The following is a 16,802-nucleotide window of genomic DNA, read 5'->3' as shown; positions in this document are numbered from 1 at the left end:
TATGGTATGGAATACCTCTTTAGCTAGCCTGGGTCAGGTGTCCTGTCTCTCCTTCCTCCCAGCCTCCCTCCTTCCCTGGCAGAGCATGAGCTCAGAAAAGGCCTTGGACGAACCAAACATTTGAGCAGTAACTCAAAACATACTTGCTATCAGCAAGTGTTCTCAGCCCAATAGTCAAAACACAGCACTGCACCATCTACCAAGAAGGAGAAAAAATGACTGCTACTGCTCAAACCAGGAAATGAAGGATTTCTTCTATTTCAGGGAGGTCCTCCTGTTTGCTTTTCTGCTAAGTTAGAGATAAACTCAAAACTGCAATTAACTGTTTGTTTTTAACTCTAAATTCCATTCTGCCTTCTTTAAATGTTGCTTCTCACCCTAATAAAGATTTTAGGGAATTTGACATACATAAAAATTTATGCATTCCTATCTGTTTTCCAAATTTGTATTTAAGGTTTTCAGAAAGACTGCCTCGAGTTGGTTGTTTAGGTTTTTTTTTCTCTTTTTCTTGGTGGCCAGTACCTCCCATGTCTGTAACAAATTCTTTTCTCTCACATTTCACACCAAATAAGTTGCTCCTCTATCCACTAAAATTCCACTTCATTTCCTCTAGTCCTTGCTTTTAATTTAACCAGTGGATCTGCTAGGGTAGATTCCCCAGGTCCCTGTCAGTCTAGTTCCAATTCAGTCACCTGAGCCACACCAATGCTCTACCCCCCCCAGGGCAGTCTCACAGCGTCCAAACTCTCCCCCCAGTTTCAAAGCAACCACCACAGCCGTGGCTATAGCACAACCCAGCTTTTCCTTTTCTACCTGTTCCCAATTCCTGTACGCTCTCCATGCTTCCTCCTGTCCACATTTATTCAACAACCCCTCAGTCCCATCCGTGAACATGTCTGCTCCCACTTGTTTGCCTGCCCCAGCACCCATCCCATGCTCAGGCACAGGAGCTGCTCGAGCTCCCCTCCTTTCCTCCTTGGTTTTCCTTTTTTTTTTTTCTCACAGTTGCTCACCCTGCTCTGCAGGGGCTGCAGATGCCTCTGCAACAGCACTTCTGGTTTGACCCTTTCTGAACTCGGAATGTGCATCTGCCGCTTGTTGCCAGTGACAGCGATCTCTTGCTCCTTATGAATATCAGATAGGACAGATGCAGAGGGTGCTCCTCTGGGAGGTACCTGTGATAGCTAATTTTCCAGCTTATCTTCCTGATTGCTGTTTTTTAACTTTAAACATCTTTCCCCAGTATCACAGGCTGAACAACAGCTCTCCATCTTAACATTCAGTTTTTCCCTGTCTTTTTTCCAAAGCCAAAATTAAGGAATCTGGCAGAGCTATATTATTTTTGAATTCAGTCTGTCATTGTGTGTGGTTTCTTAAAGTGAAAAACATATCTGCATACATTACTTCATGCCATTTTCCTTGCTGTCTCAAAACAACATTAATTGTAACAATGTAACAATGTATTATAGTTCAGAGTTCCATTTTAGGCCATTTTCCCTGATCTTCCAAAGTATACAAAGGCCACCATCGGTTACAATATTTTACCAACGTTTTCTTATTTATCAAGCCCCCAGGATACCCTCCCAGTTCTTCCCAGTGTGCCAAAATGCACCCTAAAGGACTCTTTTTCATGATCTCTTCACTCTGCTGATTTTCCATTATCAATCTCTCGCTCACACACAGTAGGGATCCCACAGACACACTCCACAAAGTTACAACACTTGAAACAGAGATAGAGACTAAAATTCTATCAAACAAACCACAATTAATAATACAGTTATAACATCCTATCACTGATACCAAAATCAGAAGACCAAAATCCTTAATGTAACAAACTACAACAAGATGCAAAACCATTTCCACAAGATGCCCGTTGCATCTTGCAGGATCCAAACCACAAGAAGCCCCCTGCTTCTTGTGGGTGTATACCAAACGGACGCTAGCAGCCGGGTATACGCCTTTACCTACGAGATTTCTTATCTCGATTTACGGAAGGCTTCCAAACCTTGCGTACGCTTACCAAACCAATCCAATGACCAATGTAGTCTTTATGCAAGATGCCCCCTGCACCTTACAGACTATACAAAAGAAAAGAATACCTTTTATGAAGATGGTTCTTGTCTGCTCCCGCAGTGATCCGAATGAGTGGAGCGGTCCCTCTGGGAAAAATTCCCGAGGGCCCTAGGGAGCCCTGTCCTCAGCGGGTCCTGCAGCCGAGCAGAGAGGGTCCCATCTCGGTTGCCAAATTGATTCGGAGAAAACTCCAGGAACAAACTCGCCAACAAAGTTTTCAAGCTGACAAGCAGGTATTCTTTAATGGGGCGCCGGGAGACATGGGGGATAGCTCCTCCTAACGTGTGTCTCTCTATTGCTACACAAGCCATCCTTATATAGTCCCTGGGCATACGTACATATTCATGAGGTTACGTATGGATTACATTATTTTCCAGAAAGCTCCCCGCATGCGTACAGAACTGTGGTGGTGGTCTCTGAGGGTCGTTTACTTCTTCCAACAATCTTCATCACTTCTGGCAGCCTTTGAAGCACACAAAGTAGATGCTTATACCAGCTTAATTGGTTCATTAGCAACAGAGACATAATAATCCTCCTATCCTCCTACTTATCAATTAGTTTATCTGTAACCCATCCTGGACACCTGCCATTCCCAGATACTCCTTATCCCTGTGTCCTGTTCTTCTAGACTGTTTTTCTTAAAACTACATCAACTATAATGATTTATCTTGTGCCAGTATGTTCTCTAGCTGTACTCTATTTTTTTTTCTATGTACCATGCACCTCAGTAATTTTCCATTGCTACTGTTACAAAGCCATCAAACTTAACATTGCTTGAAACTAATTCTGAAGGTTTATATATTCCATTTTGTGATTTTGTGTCCCCCTTGTTTCAGTCCCTGGCAGTGTTCAAGGCCAGGTTGGATGAAACCTTGGGTGATATGGTTTAGTGTGAGGTGTCCCTGGCAATGGCAGAGGGATTGGAACTAGATGATCTTAAGGTCCTTTCCAACCCTAACTATTCAATGATTCTATGATTTTATTCTATGACTCTATGATCTCCTTCCTGAGCATTACAGAACAGGGCTCTGTAGGCATATGCCAAGCCCCAGCACATTGCAGCAAGTTGTCCCTCTCTGGTATTGCCAGGACAACAGTATACCTCATCAACATGTTTTAATCTTTTTTCCAGATTCTGTACTTTTTCAGGAGTCAAGTTCTAAAGCAGTGAAGGGGCTAACTGGCCTAGATACTTGCCCATAGTATCCCACACACCCTGTCACTCATGACTCTCCAGCCTCGGGGAAAATCTCTTTGTGTTGTATTCTTGGATTGTCATTTAAACTTAGACAAGGCCTGAGCCCAATCCCTGCTTAGATTCTGACATCAGATGAGATGCGGCATTCTCAGGGTGGTATGGCCGTACGGAGAATGCATGCAGCATATACAGCAAGATGCTGGTTCCCAGCAAAAGGAGCAGGCTGCTTTCAACTGTACTCAAAGGATATTCAAAGACTTAAGAATTGTCAAATGCTGCTGTAAATAGCCTGATGGGGGAGAGGAAGGTATGAGGGGTTAACTCCTTCACAGTTTGGATCTCAGAGCATGGAGAAAAAAATTCATAATTGTTAACAATTCCCTTTACACACCTCCAAAAGTATAGAGGTGATGGCCACACTTAGAACGCAAGCCAGACCAGTTTCATGCTCAATGAGTCTATTATATCATGAGTCATAGAATCATAGAATAGTTAGGTTTGGAAAGGACCTTGAGATCATCTAGTTCCAACCCCCCGGCCATGGGTAGGCACACCTCCAGGAAACCATGCAACCCAAGGCTCTGTCCAACCTGGCCTTGAACACCGCCAGGGATGGAGCATTCAAAACATCCTTGGGCAACCCATTCCAGTGCCTCATCACCCTTACAGTAAAGAATTTCTTCTTTATATCCAATCTAAACTTCCCCTGTTTGAGTTTTAACCTGTTACCCCTTGTCCTGTCACTACAGTCCCTAGTGAAGAGTCCCTCACCAGCACCCCTGTAGGTCCCCTTCAGATACTGGAAGGCTGCTATGAGGTCTCCACACAGCCTTCTCTTCTGCAGGCTAAACAGCCCCAACTTTCTCAGCCCGTCTTCATATAGGAGGTGCTCCAGTCCCCTGATCACCCTTGTGGCCCTCCTCTGGACTTGTTCCAACAGTACCATGTCCTTTTTATGTTGAGGACAGCAGAACTGTACACAATACTCCAAGTGAGGTCTCACGAGAGCAGAGGGGCAGGATCACCTCCTTTGACCTGATGGTCACACTCCTCTTGATGCAGCTCAGAATATGGTTGGCTTTCTGGGCTGCAAGTGCACACTGCCAGCTCATGTTAATTTTCTCATCAACCAATGTCCCCAAGTCCTTCTCCACAGGGCTGCTCTGAATTTCTTCTTTGCCCAACCCTGTAGCTGTGCCTGGGATTGCTCTGACCCAGGTGTAGGACCTTGCACTTGACATGCTTAAACTTCATAAGGTGGGCATCAGCCCACCTCACAAGCATGTCAAGGTCCCTCTGGATGGCATTCCTTCCCTCCAGTGTATCAACCAAACCACACAACTTGGTGTCATCGGCAAACTGGCTGAGGGCACACTCAATCCCACTGTCCATGTCAGCGACAAAGATGTTAAACAAGACCGGTCCTAACACCAATCCCTGAGGGACACCACTCGTTACTGGTCTCCAGCCAGACATTGAGCCATTGACTACAACTCTTTGCGTGCAGCCATCCAGCCAGTTCTTTATCCACTGAGTGGTCCACCTATCAAATTGATGTCTCTCCAAATTAGAGACAAGGATGTCATGTGGGGCAGTGTCGAGTGCTTTGCACAAGTCCAGGTAGATGACATCAACTGCTCCACCCCTGTCCATCAGTTCCATAGCCCCATGGTAGAAGGCCACCAAATTGGTCAGGCAGGATTTCCCCCTAGTGAAGCCATGCTGGCTGTCACCGAGCATCTTGTTGTTTTTCATGTGCCTTAGCATGCCTTCCAGGAGAATCTGCTCCAAGATTTTGCCAGGCACAAAGGTGAGAGTGAAGGTCTGTAGTTCGCTGGGTCATCCATTTTCCCCTTCTTGAAAATGGGGGTTATATTTCCCTTTTTCCAGTCGTTGGGAACTTCACCTGACTGCCATGATTTTTCAAATATGATGGCCAGTGGCTTAGCACCTTCATTTGCCAGGTCCTTCAGGACCCGTGGATGGATTTCATTAGGTCCCATAGTAGAGCGAAACAAGAACCTTAGCCTGGACCCCAAAGCTGGTAAATATTCAGACAGCAAATGCTCGCTGCACTTAAGGCATGACGTGCTGAAACTCTGAGACCTAGCACAACTCTGAGAGCAAATAACTCAACACTGTCTTGAGTGACTATTTCTTAATCCAAACCAATGAATGCTTATCACAAATAGAATTTGACACACTCTGGTCAGATCTGTCATTCTCTCAACCCTTCCTGCCCCCCATTGATGCTGAAAAGGACTGTTATGGTTTAGGCTGAGAAAGTTGTGGCTGTTTAGCATGGAGAAGAGAAGGCTGCATGAAGACCTCATAGCAGCCTTCCAATATCTGAAAGGGGCCTATAGGGATGCTGGGGAGGGACTATTCATTAGGGACTGTAGTGACAGGACAAGGGATAACAGGTTCAAACTTAAATAACAGAGGTTGAGATTGGATATAAGGAAGAAATTCTTTACTGTAAGGGTGATGAGGCACTGGATGGAAACACAAGTGATGCCCAATACAATTGCTCACCACCAACCGACTGATATCCAGCTGAACCTGACCAGTGATCTGGGCCTTCCGGGTCACTCCCCCCAGTTTCTATACTGGACATGATGTGCTGTGGTATGAAATACCCCTTTGACTAGTTTGGTTCAGGTGTCCTGTCTCTGCTTCCTCCTGGCTTCTTGTACCCCTCCTCACTGGCAGAGCATGAGACTGAAAAGTCCTTTATCAGAGTAAGCATTACTTAGCAACAACGAAAAACATGTCTGTGTTATCAGCATTGTTCTCAGGCTGACAGTCAAAAACACAGCACTGCACCAGCTACTAAGAAGGAGAGAAATAATTATTACAGCTGAACCTAGGACACTGTCAGAAGAAGCCCCACTGCTCTGAAACCAGCCACTGGTGTGCTTTGCTTCTGCCACCTACTTGGAGGACAGCAGACCTGCAAACCTACCTTGGGTTGTGGTGGAGGATAGGTGACAAATGGAGAAGGGGAATAAGGAGGCAGAAACCTCAGAGATTGCTCCAATGCCTGAAATGCTGTAAAACAGGCTTCTTTTTCATGCCTTTCCCTGCCCCACCCTTGCCTGCAGTGCCACTGTGCACACAGTGTTTATGTTGGCCCTGTTGTTTGTCTTGGTGGTATACTGCTTTGCAAAGCTCTACACATGGAGGAACTGCTAGTTGACCATCTGCCCATACATGGTGAAGATCTCCTGTCATTTGCTGACTGGCTGCATTGTAACCATGCATAACAATTGCTGCTGTGGTGATCACTTGGAAACATTGTGGCTCCTAGAGGCTCAGATGACCCTCAGCTCTTCCTAGCACAAGCCAAACAAGCAGCAGGGAAGGATGTTGAATAAAATAGCTTTATATTAATGAGATCTCTGGCTTCACAGATCCAGCCTCCCAAAGGTCTAATGGGAAAGAAGAACCTGAGCATGATGCTGCCTGCTGTAGCAGCTTTGCATTCACAAGGGAGTATTCCAGGTTGGCATTGTGGTTGGCCACACAATTCAAAATATCTGCTACAGGCACCGTCATCGGAGGACTGAGCCCCTTATCTTCATCTTCCTCCTCCAAAAGGTTCCTGAAAGCCAAGACAAGGGAGATGAAGACAAGCCAATTGCATGCCTTGCAGCACAAAGCAAGCTCCATCTTACACTTATGGTTGCAGTTGCATAAGAATTTAAGTAATACAGTCTACAATCTTTCCTGTCATCCTACTCCTTGTCCTTGCTCCTTGTGGGAGCAGAGCCCCAGAAGGAGGTGAGAAATGTAGGCCATGACAAATGCCACCAGCTGCTTTTACAGCTTGGGGTCAAATATGTTGGGGTAGGACTCAATGAAAAGCAGGATCATGGAGCTGTACTCGAGATGGATGCTAGCCAAGTCTTTCTCCACAGCTTCTGGGATGCCTGTGCCCTGCAGGAGCCATCTTTGCTTTTCTTCAGGCCTGTTGCAAGAAAAAAAGTGGGTTTATCTCTATCTGACCATCTCAGCTTCCTGGTGCTCTCTAAGTTCCTGTCTTCTGGTTATGCCTGAAGCTTTCTCCAACCCCAGGTAGTGCCCAGAGGGTCTCTTGGGTTCCTGCTGTAACAACATGGGGCTAGCACAGCGGGACGGCCCATGTCCATCTCCAGGACACTTGCCTCAGCAGCCCCTGGACCATGCCACATCTCATCTGATGTCAGAATCTACGTTCAGCTGCCAACTGGGGTGCTGCCCACAGTCATGTGTAGTTTCATCTTACCAGAACACAGGCTCCTGAAAGTCCTGTCAGATGGAGAAATAAGGCCATCACTGAGAGTTGCTGGCTGTGCATTTGTGTAGCAGGGCCAGTGTCAGCACCCAACTGGACTGGCTCTGCAGGGGCTCCTGGCCTAAGGAATCACAGATAACAGAGAAAAAATGAGTTGACTTAAGGTTTTAATCTTCCCCTCTCAGAACCAAAGCCCAATTCCACCAGCCTAGCTGCAGCATGGACTGGGGAGTTCTACTTCTGCTATGTTTTGTTTTTGGTTTGGCTGGAGCCAAAACATACCTAAAAGTTGCTGCTCTGGAGCTTTGGGTGGGTGAGCTGCTCCTGGCCCTGTTCCTCCCACTATCACCCCCCTCTTCATCAAGGAAGGAACTGTTCTTTCTCCTAGTCTGTCTGGGATCTCAAGGAAAGCATCTTTGGTGATGCTAATGGTCAGTGGTGATGGGATGACCAACCATCACTCCCTTTCCCCTCTGCTCTAGCCTCCCACGTGAGATAGGACTAATCACTAGGCTTCATTCCAAGCCAATTTTTCTTCCTATAAAAGGGAAGACCAGGGGAAGCAGGCAGAGAAGGGGGGGGGAAGGGGGTGGAGTTCTTATTTTCACCCAGGAGTCCCGTGGATGGAGTTGGTGTGCAACGCATGGTGCAAAGGATCTCTCCTAACTGAAGCTCGGCAGCAGACAACACGCCCTCCATATTCAGCTGTTGTGGTTTAAATCCAGTCAGCCATAAATCAGCCATGCAGTCTCTCTTTCACTACCCCCTTTTCTTCCCCCCACTCCTGGAGGGATGGGAAGGAGAATCAAAAGAATGTAACTCCCAAGGGCTGAGATAAGAACAGTTTAGTAACTAAGGTATAACACGAATCACTACTGCTATCACAAATAATAATAATGATAAAGGAAATAACAAGGGAAGAGAATACAATACCACCCACTGAAGGGTAATACCCAGCCCGACCAAGCACTGACCAATACCTAGTCCAACCCCACAGTGAACTAGCACTTCCGAGTAACTCTCACTTACATCCTGGGCATGATGTGCTTTGGTATGGAATACTTCTTTGGTCAGTTTGTGTCAGGTGTCCTGTCTCTGCTTCCTCCTGGCTTCCCATCCTCCCTGGGAGAGCATGAGACTCACAAAGTCCTTGGTCAGAGTAAACATCTGAGCAGTAACTAAAAACATTGATGTTACCAGCATTGTTTCCTGTCTGAAAGTCAAAAACCCAGCACTGCACCAGCTACTAAGAAGGAGAAAAATGACTGCTACTGCTGAACCCAGGACAGTATCCATTCCTTACTCCATACCATTCACGTCATGCTCAGATCCCACATTTTCAATATACCATCACTCTTATCTCATATATATATATACATCCACACAGGGAGAGAGAGAGATCATTCCTTAATGCATGGACCAATCCCTATAAAGCTGCGGAGTCCATTCAGTCCATGATGTCGGATTCCATCTCTTGTAACAGTCTTTCAGAGCAAGAGAGTCTGTGTGCAGTGTTCACACTTGTGAATCACCTGGGCAATAGTGTCCACTGCTAAGTCCACCCCTCAATCATGAGTCCATCTGTATGTTGCATGTCTGCCCTGATGGCCTGAAGCATCATGGGCCCACCAGGCTCAAAATAATTCACCCTCACCTTCAGCAGTTTCTGCAACTTGTCACTGGGGACTCCATACAGCTGCCTTCCATCTCTGATGCTTCCAAAGCACTGGAGAGGCCCAGTGGACTAGATACTCGCCCATATTGTCCCACACACCCTGCCACTCATGACTGTCCAGCCTTGGGGAAAATCTCCTGGTCATCCTATATGGTCGACTAACATTAGACAAGACCCAAACCCAACTCTGCTTAACTTTTGAGATCAGACAAAATAGTCGTGGGTAGAACACACTCTGTATGTGTGCCAGCATGGTGATCCCCATCACAATAAGCAGGCAGGTCCCAAGGGTACCCAAAGGCCATTCAAAACCTTCAGAACTCTCAAATGACGCTGGTGTACTTGTTGCTGGGGCTGGTGTAGCTGCTGTGCTTGCTGGCTCTCTCACCACCAGGTTCTCTTTTTCTGAGTCCAGATCTTCCTCCTCTGCCTTGCTGGGAAATGCTGCGTGGTCTCCTTCATCCTCCACTTTTCCCAGGTGCCCGAGGCTGGACCCAGCTGAGGCTCCCAAAGGTGGTATCTTGCTCTCTGCATCCTCCTGGAGCTCGGGCTCGCGGGGCTCGGCGGGCTGCTGCCGGGGGATGCTCCTGGCCACTGTAGGGCTGGGCTCAGCAGCGGGCCTGGGCTCGGCCATGGGCCCGGGCTCGCCCGCGGGGCTCAGCTCCTCTTCCACCTCCACCCGCTGCTTGGCAGCTGCCTCGTCCTGCTCCTCAACCGCCACCTCCTCCCACCCAGACTGCCTCCACCAGCAGCTGCACCCTCCCAGGATTCGGCCCCTCTGCCGCCACTGCTTGATCCCTGAGGCAGCTCTCCCGGGCCGCTTTGGCAGCCGCTGGGTTACGGGGCTGCTCCCCCTCGGCTCCCTGCAGTCTCATGAAGACAGAGGCGAGGACAAGTACTTTTTAGATTATCGCAATAATGATGAGCAAAAATAATAATGAGCACTGTTAAAAGATTTTCAGTGAAGAAGAAATGAGGGATTCATCACTGAGGATGGATTGTGTCAGCCTGTGGGTTTCTGTGAGACTCTTAGCTGAGTAAAAACACAGGGACCTGCACAGGAGTTTCAATTTTTGGGAATAAAATGGCAAGAGGGATGTAGACAGATCCCCACAGACGTGATTAACAGGATAAGAGCAATGTCTCCGCTAACTAATAAGAAAGAAATACAAGCTTTCTTGGGTGCTGTGGGGTTCTGTAGAACACACATCCCAAATTACACTTCGATTATAAGCCCTCTCTATCATGTGACACGGAAGAAGAATGATTTTAAACAGGGCCCTGAGCAACAACAAGCCTTTGAGCAAGTTAAAACAGAGATGGTTCATGTGGTAGCCCTTGGACCGGTCCTGACCTGCCCAGATGTAAAAAATATACTGTACACTGCAGCTGGGGAGAATGGTCCTCCCTGGAGGCTCTGACAGAAAGCTCCAGGGGAGACTTGAGGTTGAACCCTCGGCTTTTGGAGTTGGGGATACAAAGGATCTGAGGCCAGCTATACCCCAACGGAGAAAGAGATACTGGCAGCCTATGAAGGGGTTTGAGCTGCTTCAGAAGTGATTGGCACTGAAGTGCACCTCCTCCTGGCACCCTGGTTGCCTGTGCTGGTCTGGATGTTCAAAGGCAGGGTCTCCTCTACTCATCATGCAACTGATGTTCCATGGAGTAAATGGGCTGCACTAAGTACACAGTGAGCTTGAAGAGGAAATCCCAGTCATCCAGGCATTCTAGAAGTCATCATGGACTGGTCAGAGGACAAAGATCTTGGAATGTCACCAGAGGAGGAGGTGATGCATGCTGAAGAGGCCCCACTATATGATAAACTGTCTTAAAGTGAGAATCAGTATGCCTTGTTTACTGATGGGTCCTGCCGTATTGTGGGAAAGCATCGGAGATGGAAGCAGCTGTATGAAGTCTCTGACAACAAGGTGCAGAAACTGCTGAAGCAGTGGGTGAATCAAGTCAGATCACAGAGGTGAAAGCCATCCAGATGGCCTTAGACATTGCTGAACGAGAAAAGTGGCCAGTACTTCATCCCTATACTGACTCATGGATGATGGCAAATGCCCTATGGTAGTGGATGCAGCAATGGAAGCAGAGCAACTGGCAACACAGAGGTAAACCCATCTGGGCTGATGCACTGTGGCAGGATATCGCTGCAGAACCTGGTGGTGAAGGTACGTGATGTACCCAAGAGTCGGGCCACTGAGGAACACCAGAACAACCAACAGGCGGATAAAGCTGCTAAGATTGAAGTGGCTCAGATGGACTTAGATTGGCAACATAGGGGTGAATTATTTTTGGCCCGGTTGGCCCATGACACTTCATCCATCAGGGCAGAGTTGCAACATACAGATGGGCTCATGATCGAGGGGTGGACTTAAGAATGGCCACTGTTGTCCAGATTATTAATGAGTGTGAAATATGTGCTGCAATTAAACAAGCCAAATGGTTAAAGCCTCCTTGGTATGGAAGACAATGGCTGAAGTATAAATATGGGGAGGCCTGGCAGACTGACTGTATCACATTCCCACCAACAGGCCAAGGCAAGTGCCATGTGCTTGCTATGGTCAAAGCAACAACCGGATGGCTAGAAACATACACTGTGCCCCATGCCACTGCCCGGAACACTATCCTGGGCCTTGAGAAACATGTCTGGTAGCAACATGGCCCCCCAGAGAATTGAGTCAGACAGTGGGACTCATTTCTGGAACAATCGCACAGAGATTTGGGCCAAATATCATGGCATTGAGTGGGTATATCACATCCCTACCATGCAACAGCCTCTGAGAAAATCAAACGATACAATGGGCTGTTAAAAACTACACTGAGATCAAGAGGTAGTGGGACTTTCAAACACTGGGACATGCGTTTACCAAAGGGCATGTGGTTGGTCAACACCAGGGGATCTGCCAACAGGGCTGGCCCAGCCGAGTCAGAACTTTTACATATTGTAGAGGAGGACAAAGTTTCTGTGGTGCACATGAATAATTTGCTGGGAAAGACAATCTGGGTTACTCCTGCTCCAGGTAAAGGCAAACCCACTCGTGGAATTGCTTTCTCTCATGGACCTAGATATACTTGGTAGGTAATGCGGGAAGATGGGGAAGTCCGATGTATACCTCAAGGGGATTTGAATTTAGGGGAAAACAGCCAATGAACATAATTGTATGCTGTTGCCTGCTATGTAACACTTTTATAGCCCATCAACTAGATGCCTTCAGGTCACCAGCAACTGGCCCTGACTTCCCTCCAACCATCATTCCGACAGAGAATGAACATTAATAGAACCATATGAGTTCTGCAGTAAAGGAACAATCAGCATCAGCAGGCAACAATCCAACACTGCTCACAGTTTCTCCTGCTCCGAAAGACTGTTACAAGAGATGGAACCTGACATCATGGACTGAATGGACTCAGCAGCTTTATAGGGATTGGTCCATGCATTAAGGAATGATCTCTCTCTCTCTCTCTGTGGATGTATATATATATATAAGAGTGACGGCATATTGAAAATGTGGGATCTGAGCATGACGTGAATGGTATGGAATCAGGGGTGGATACTGTCCTGGGTTTAGCAGTAGCAGTCAGTTTTTCTCCTTCTCATAAGCTCGTGCAGATCTGTGGTTTGATTTTCAGCCTGGGAACAGAGCTGATAATACTGATGTTTACTCTGGTCAAGGACTTTGTGAGTCTCATGCTCTCCCAGGGAGGATGGGAAGCCAGGAGGAAGCAGGGACAGGATACCTGACCCAAACTAGCCAAAGAAGTATTCCATACCACAGCACGTCATGCCCAAGGAGGTAACTGGGAGTAACCTGGAAGAACTCTCTCTCTTCTGGGTCGGGCACATTTCAGTGAGTGGTGTTGTATTCTCTTCCCTTGTTATTTCTCTTATCACTATTATTATTGGTGGTAGCAGTAGTGATTTGTGTTATACCTTAGTTACTGGACTGTTCTTATTTCAACCCATGGGAGTTACATTCTTTCGATTCTCCTCCCCATCCCTCCAGGAGCGGGGGGGGGGGGGGGGGGGCGGGGTAAGGAAAGAAAGACTGGGGGGGGGGGTGAGTGAGAGACTGTGTGATTGGGTTTAAATTACTACAGAAGGCCAGGACGGTGAAGAGCAGGGGGATGGCCTGGTACAAGTCCATGGCCACGTCCATCCCGCCCTGCTGCAGTAGCCCACCCGTATTACAACTCATTATCATAAAGTACAATGAAACAAGAACCTTAGCCCAAGGCCCCCAGCTGATAAACTCTAACACAGCAAATACTGGCACTAAGTAAGCTAGAACATACTGAAACTGTGAGATTAGGAGCAACAACTTTGAGAGCCGATAAATCAGCATTGTGATAAGTGACTATTAATCCTAAACAATGAATGCTTATCACAAATATGAATAGAAACACTCTGGTAAGATCTGTCGTTATCTCAACTCTTCCTGCCCCACGTTGGGCTCCAAAAAGAACTGTCGTGTTTTAAATCCAGTCAGCCATAAATCAGCCATGCAGTCTCTCTCTCACTACCCCCTTTTCTTCCCCCCACTCATGGAGGGATGGGAAGGAGAATCAAAAGAATGTAACTCCCAAGGGCTGAGATAAGAACAGTTTAGTAACTAAGGTATAACACGAATCACTACTGCTATCACAAATAATAATAATGATAAAGGAAATAACAAGGGAAGATCATAAAATACCACCCGCCGGCCAATAATACCAGCCTGACCAAGCACTGACCAATACCTAGTCCAACCCCACAGTGAACTAGCACTTCCGAGTAACTCTCACATCCTGGGCATGATGTGCTTTGGTATGGAATACTTCTTTGGTCAGTTTGTGTCAGGTGTCCTGTCTCTGCTTCCTCCTGGCTTCCCCTCTTCCCTGACAGAGCATGAGACTCAGAAAGTCCTTGATCAGTCTAAACATTACTGAGCCACAAGCAAGAACATCAGTGTTACCAGCATTGTTTCCTGTCTGAAAGTCAAAAACCCAGCACTGCACCAGCTACTAAGAAGGAGAAAAATGACTGCTACTGCTGAACCTAGGACATCAGCCTGCAACAAGATGGGAGTTGTGTCCGAGGTGGGGTTACCAGACCCTCACTTCCTCACCTTGGGGCTGAGCTATACCCCGGTCTGGCCGCACAGTGCCAGAAAGCTAAAGAGGGGATTGATGCTGCCTTTCCCCCGGGCACTGCTCCCGGTAGCCACCAGCAGATGGGAACATGGTGGTGAAGCAGCACCCCTGAGCCAGTCCAAGCTGTGCTGGGGCTGGGGTAGCGGCCCCAGCCTGTGTTCCCCCCCAGTACCTTAGGTCTATTGGGTGCCAATGCCATGGCGCGCAAATATGTGATCCTGCTCCACTTGATCTTGGCTGGGCGCTTCTGGGTGTGCGGGAAACCCCACCCGCTTCAACCGTAGCCATGGGGGTCAGAAAGGGGCGAGTGGGTGGGGTATGTCTGGGCGGCTCTTTGAGGGAGAGGTCTGGGGGTCACAACACACCTCTGGGGGGAACAGGAGTCTGCTCTTCAGGGTATCCCAACCCCAGTCCTGGTGCTACTGGTGGGGTCATGTCACCACACATGGGATAAAAGCAGCAGGCTCTAGTTAATCATTGTAATGAGCCAAGTGCATGCGTTAAGCCCCATGTGGGGCTTCACCCCTCAGTCCCCTGGCCCATCAATCTTGTCCCCAGGACCATCACAAGGCAGGGTAAGTGACTTCACTAGATGCTCTTAATGAAGCCAGTTAGTGCAATGAGGTGTCTGAAGAGGCCCCCCTTCAGTGGAACTGCTGTCCCTGAGCTTCTGTCCCACACTGTGAGCATTTGGGGTCATCTTTAATCTTCCCTAGCCTGGTAGGGTGGGTTCCTATGCCTTGTCCTGAAGGACTGAAGGAAGGAGAAGAGAAAATGAAGGCTGGACTCTTGGAAAAACTACTGCTGTGACTCGGGCTTGAGCTGAGGCTGCTGCGGCCCCAGTGCAGGGCACTGAGCGCTGTACTGTCCCAGCCTGAGTATGGCCCCATGGCCGCTGCTCTCCTGTGGCCAGATCCCCCCTGAGCCAATGGAGCTTCCCCAGCTGCTCCACAGCTCCTGCTCCCTCCCTGCCAGTGCATCCCTGCAGCACCGATGCTTCCCAGGGCACATCCAGGATCGGTCCTGTGGGAGCCCAGCCTGTGCCCAGACACTGAGTGCTGAGCCCAGTGCACCAGCAGTTCTGGGGCTGGTCCCCAGCAAAGCAAGTTCTGAGTCCAATACTGCCAGGTTGTTCTTCTGCCAGGCTGCTGGGACTAGCACCCACAGCCCTTGCTGAGTTCTCTTCCTCCTCTGCCATGTCTGCCGCGGCCAGGTGGAGGGGAGAAAACACTGATACGATGTAGGTTCACAAAATGCTCCGTTTATTGATTACAAGGCTGCTCTTAATATACTGTCTTACACGCGATCACACATTACTTGATTGGCTGCTTCGCTTTGCCCACGAGGGATACACGCTCCCCTTTACCTCTCCTGATTGGTTTCACACCTTCGCTTCAGCTTAGCGTTACATCATGCTTCTGCAATTACTGGCATCCTGTTATTGCATTCCTCTTTTGCTGATCTTGACACTTCTTCTTCTTTTAACCTGGGGTCATAAGTTCACTTTCTCACAGCTTGCTGTAGGCCTGTTCAAGTGCCCATGCTCGACCCCCAACATCTCCCCCTCTTTCTTCAAATAAAGCGTTTGTCATCTGCTGCATGCGTTGCATAATACATTGTAACAAACAAGGTCCAAAAAACAAAATTAACAACATAATCATTATTGGTCCGCTAAACATCATGATTAAACTCCTTAACCAACTACTTATTCCTAACAATTTTAACAAAGAGTCTATAGGATTTGTTTCTACAGTAAGTTCTTTCATATTTTCTTTAATTTCAAACAATTTCTTGTGAATAGATTCAGAATGATCAGAAAGATTCATACAACACATGCCCAGAAGCATTCTAATGCAAAGGGGATGTGAAGCAGCTGCAGAAGTAAACTGTACAGTGTTAACAGTCAAGGAGTTACACTCCCCCCCTTTTTTTTTTTTTTTTTGATCAGACAAAAAGCCATTTATTGCAAAGCATTAACACCTTATATACTATTGCTTACACACACCTACAGCAATTTGGCATATCATGATTGGATACTTGTCTTGAAGACCCTTAGTGACTAACATATAATTGGTTAAGCACAGGTGTGAGAACTTGACCTCAAAAGCTTGCCAACAGTCCACAGTTCCCATAACTCAGTGAATTACAGCTTCATCTTATCTTGCTTGCTTAGGCTTCCTCGGGCCTCCCATGGCCTTGCTGTATCCCCCAGAGTTATTCAGAGCTTATGTACCAAATATTCATTCTCCTGTGAGAACACTGTCTCCATATCTCCCCCTTTTTAGTTTTACAAAAAGTTTTTGACAATTTATTGTGTCTGCTCTATCACTGCTTGACTTGTGTAACATAACAACCCACTACTCTAGGTAGCATTATTTCAGTAAGATTAGTCTGATTTGAAGTCACTTGAACCTTTATAACATGTGGCATACCAGTGAATC

General features: G+C 47.4%; 1 pseudogene; it reads right to left on the bottom strand.

Moving 5' to 3' along the window:
• Positions 1-6,148: 6,148 nt before the first annotated feature.
• LOC117438214 (N-lysine methyltransferase SETD6-like) lies at positions 6,149-9,856 on the bottom strand (annotated as a pseudogene).
• Positions 9,857-16,802: the final 6,946 nt, after the last annotated feature.

This window comes from Melopsittacus undulatus (assembly GCF_012275295.1).
Source record: "Melopsittacus undulatus isolate bMelUnd1 chromosome W unlocalized genomic scaffold, bMelUnd1.mat.Z SUPER_W_unloc_2, whole genome shotgun sequence".
Lineage (NCBI taxonomy): Eukaryota > Metazoa > Chordata > Aves > Psittaciformes > Psittaculidae > Melopsittacus > Melopsittacus undulatus.
This window is presented reverse-complemented; position numbering and strand designations above follow the sequence as displayed.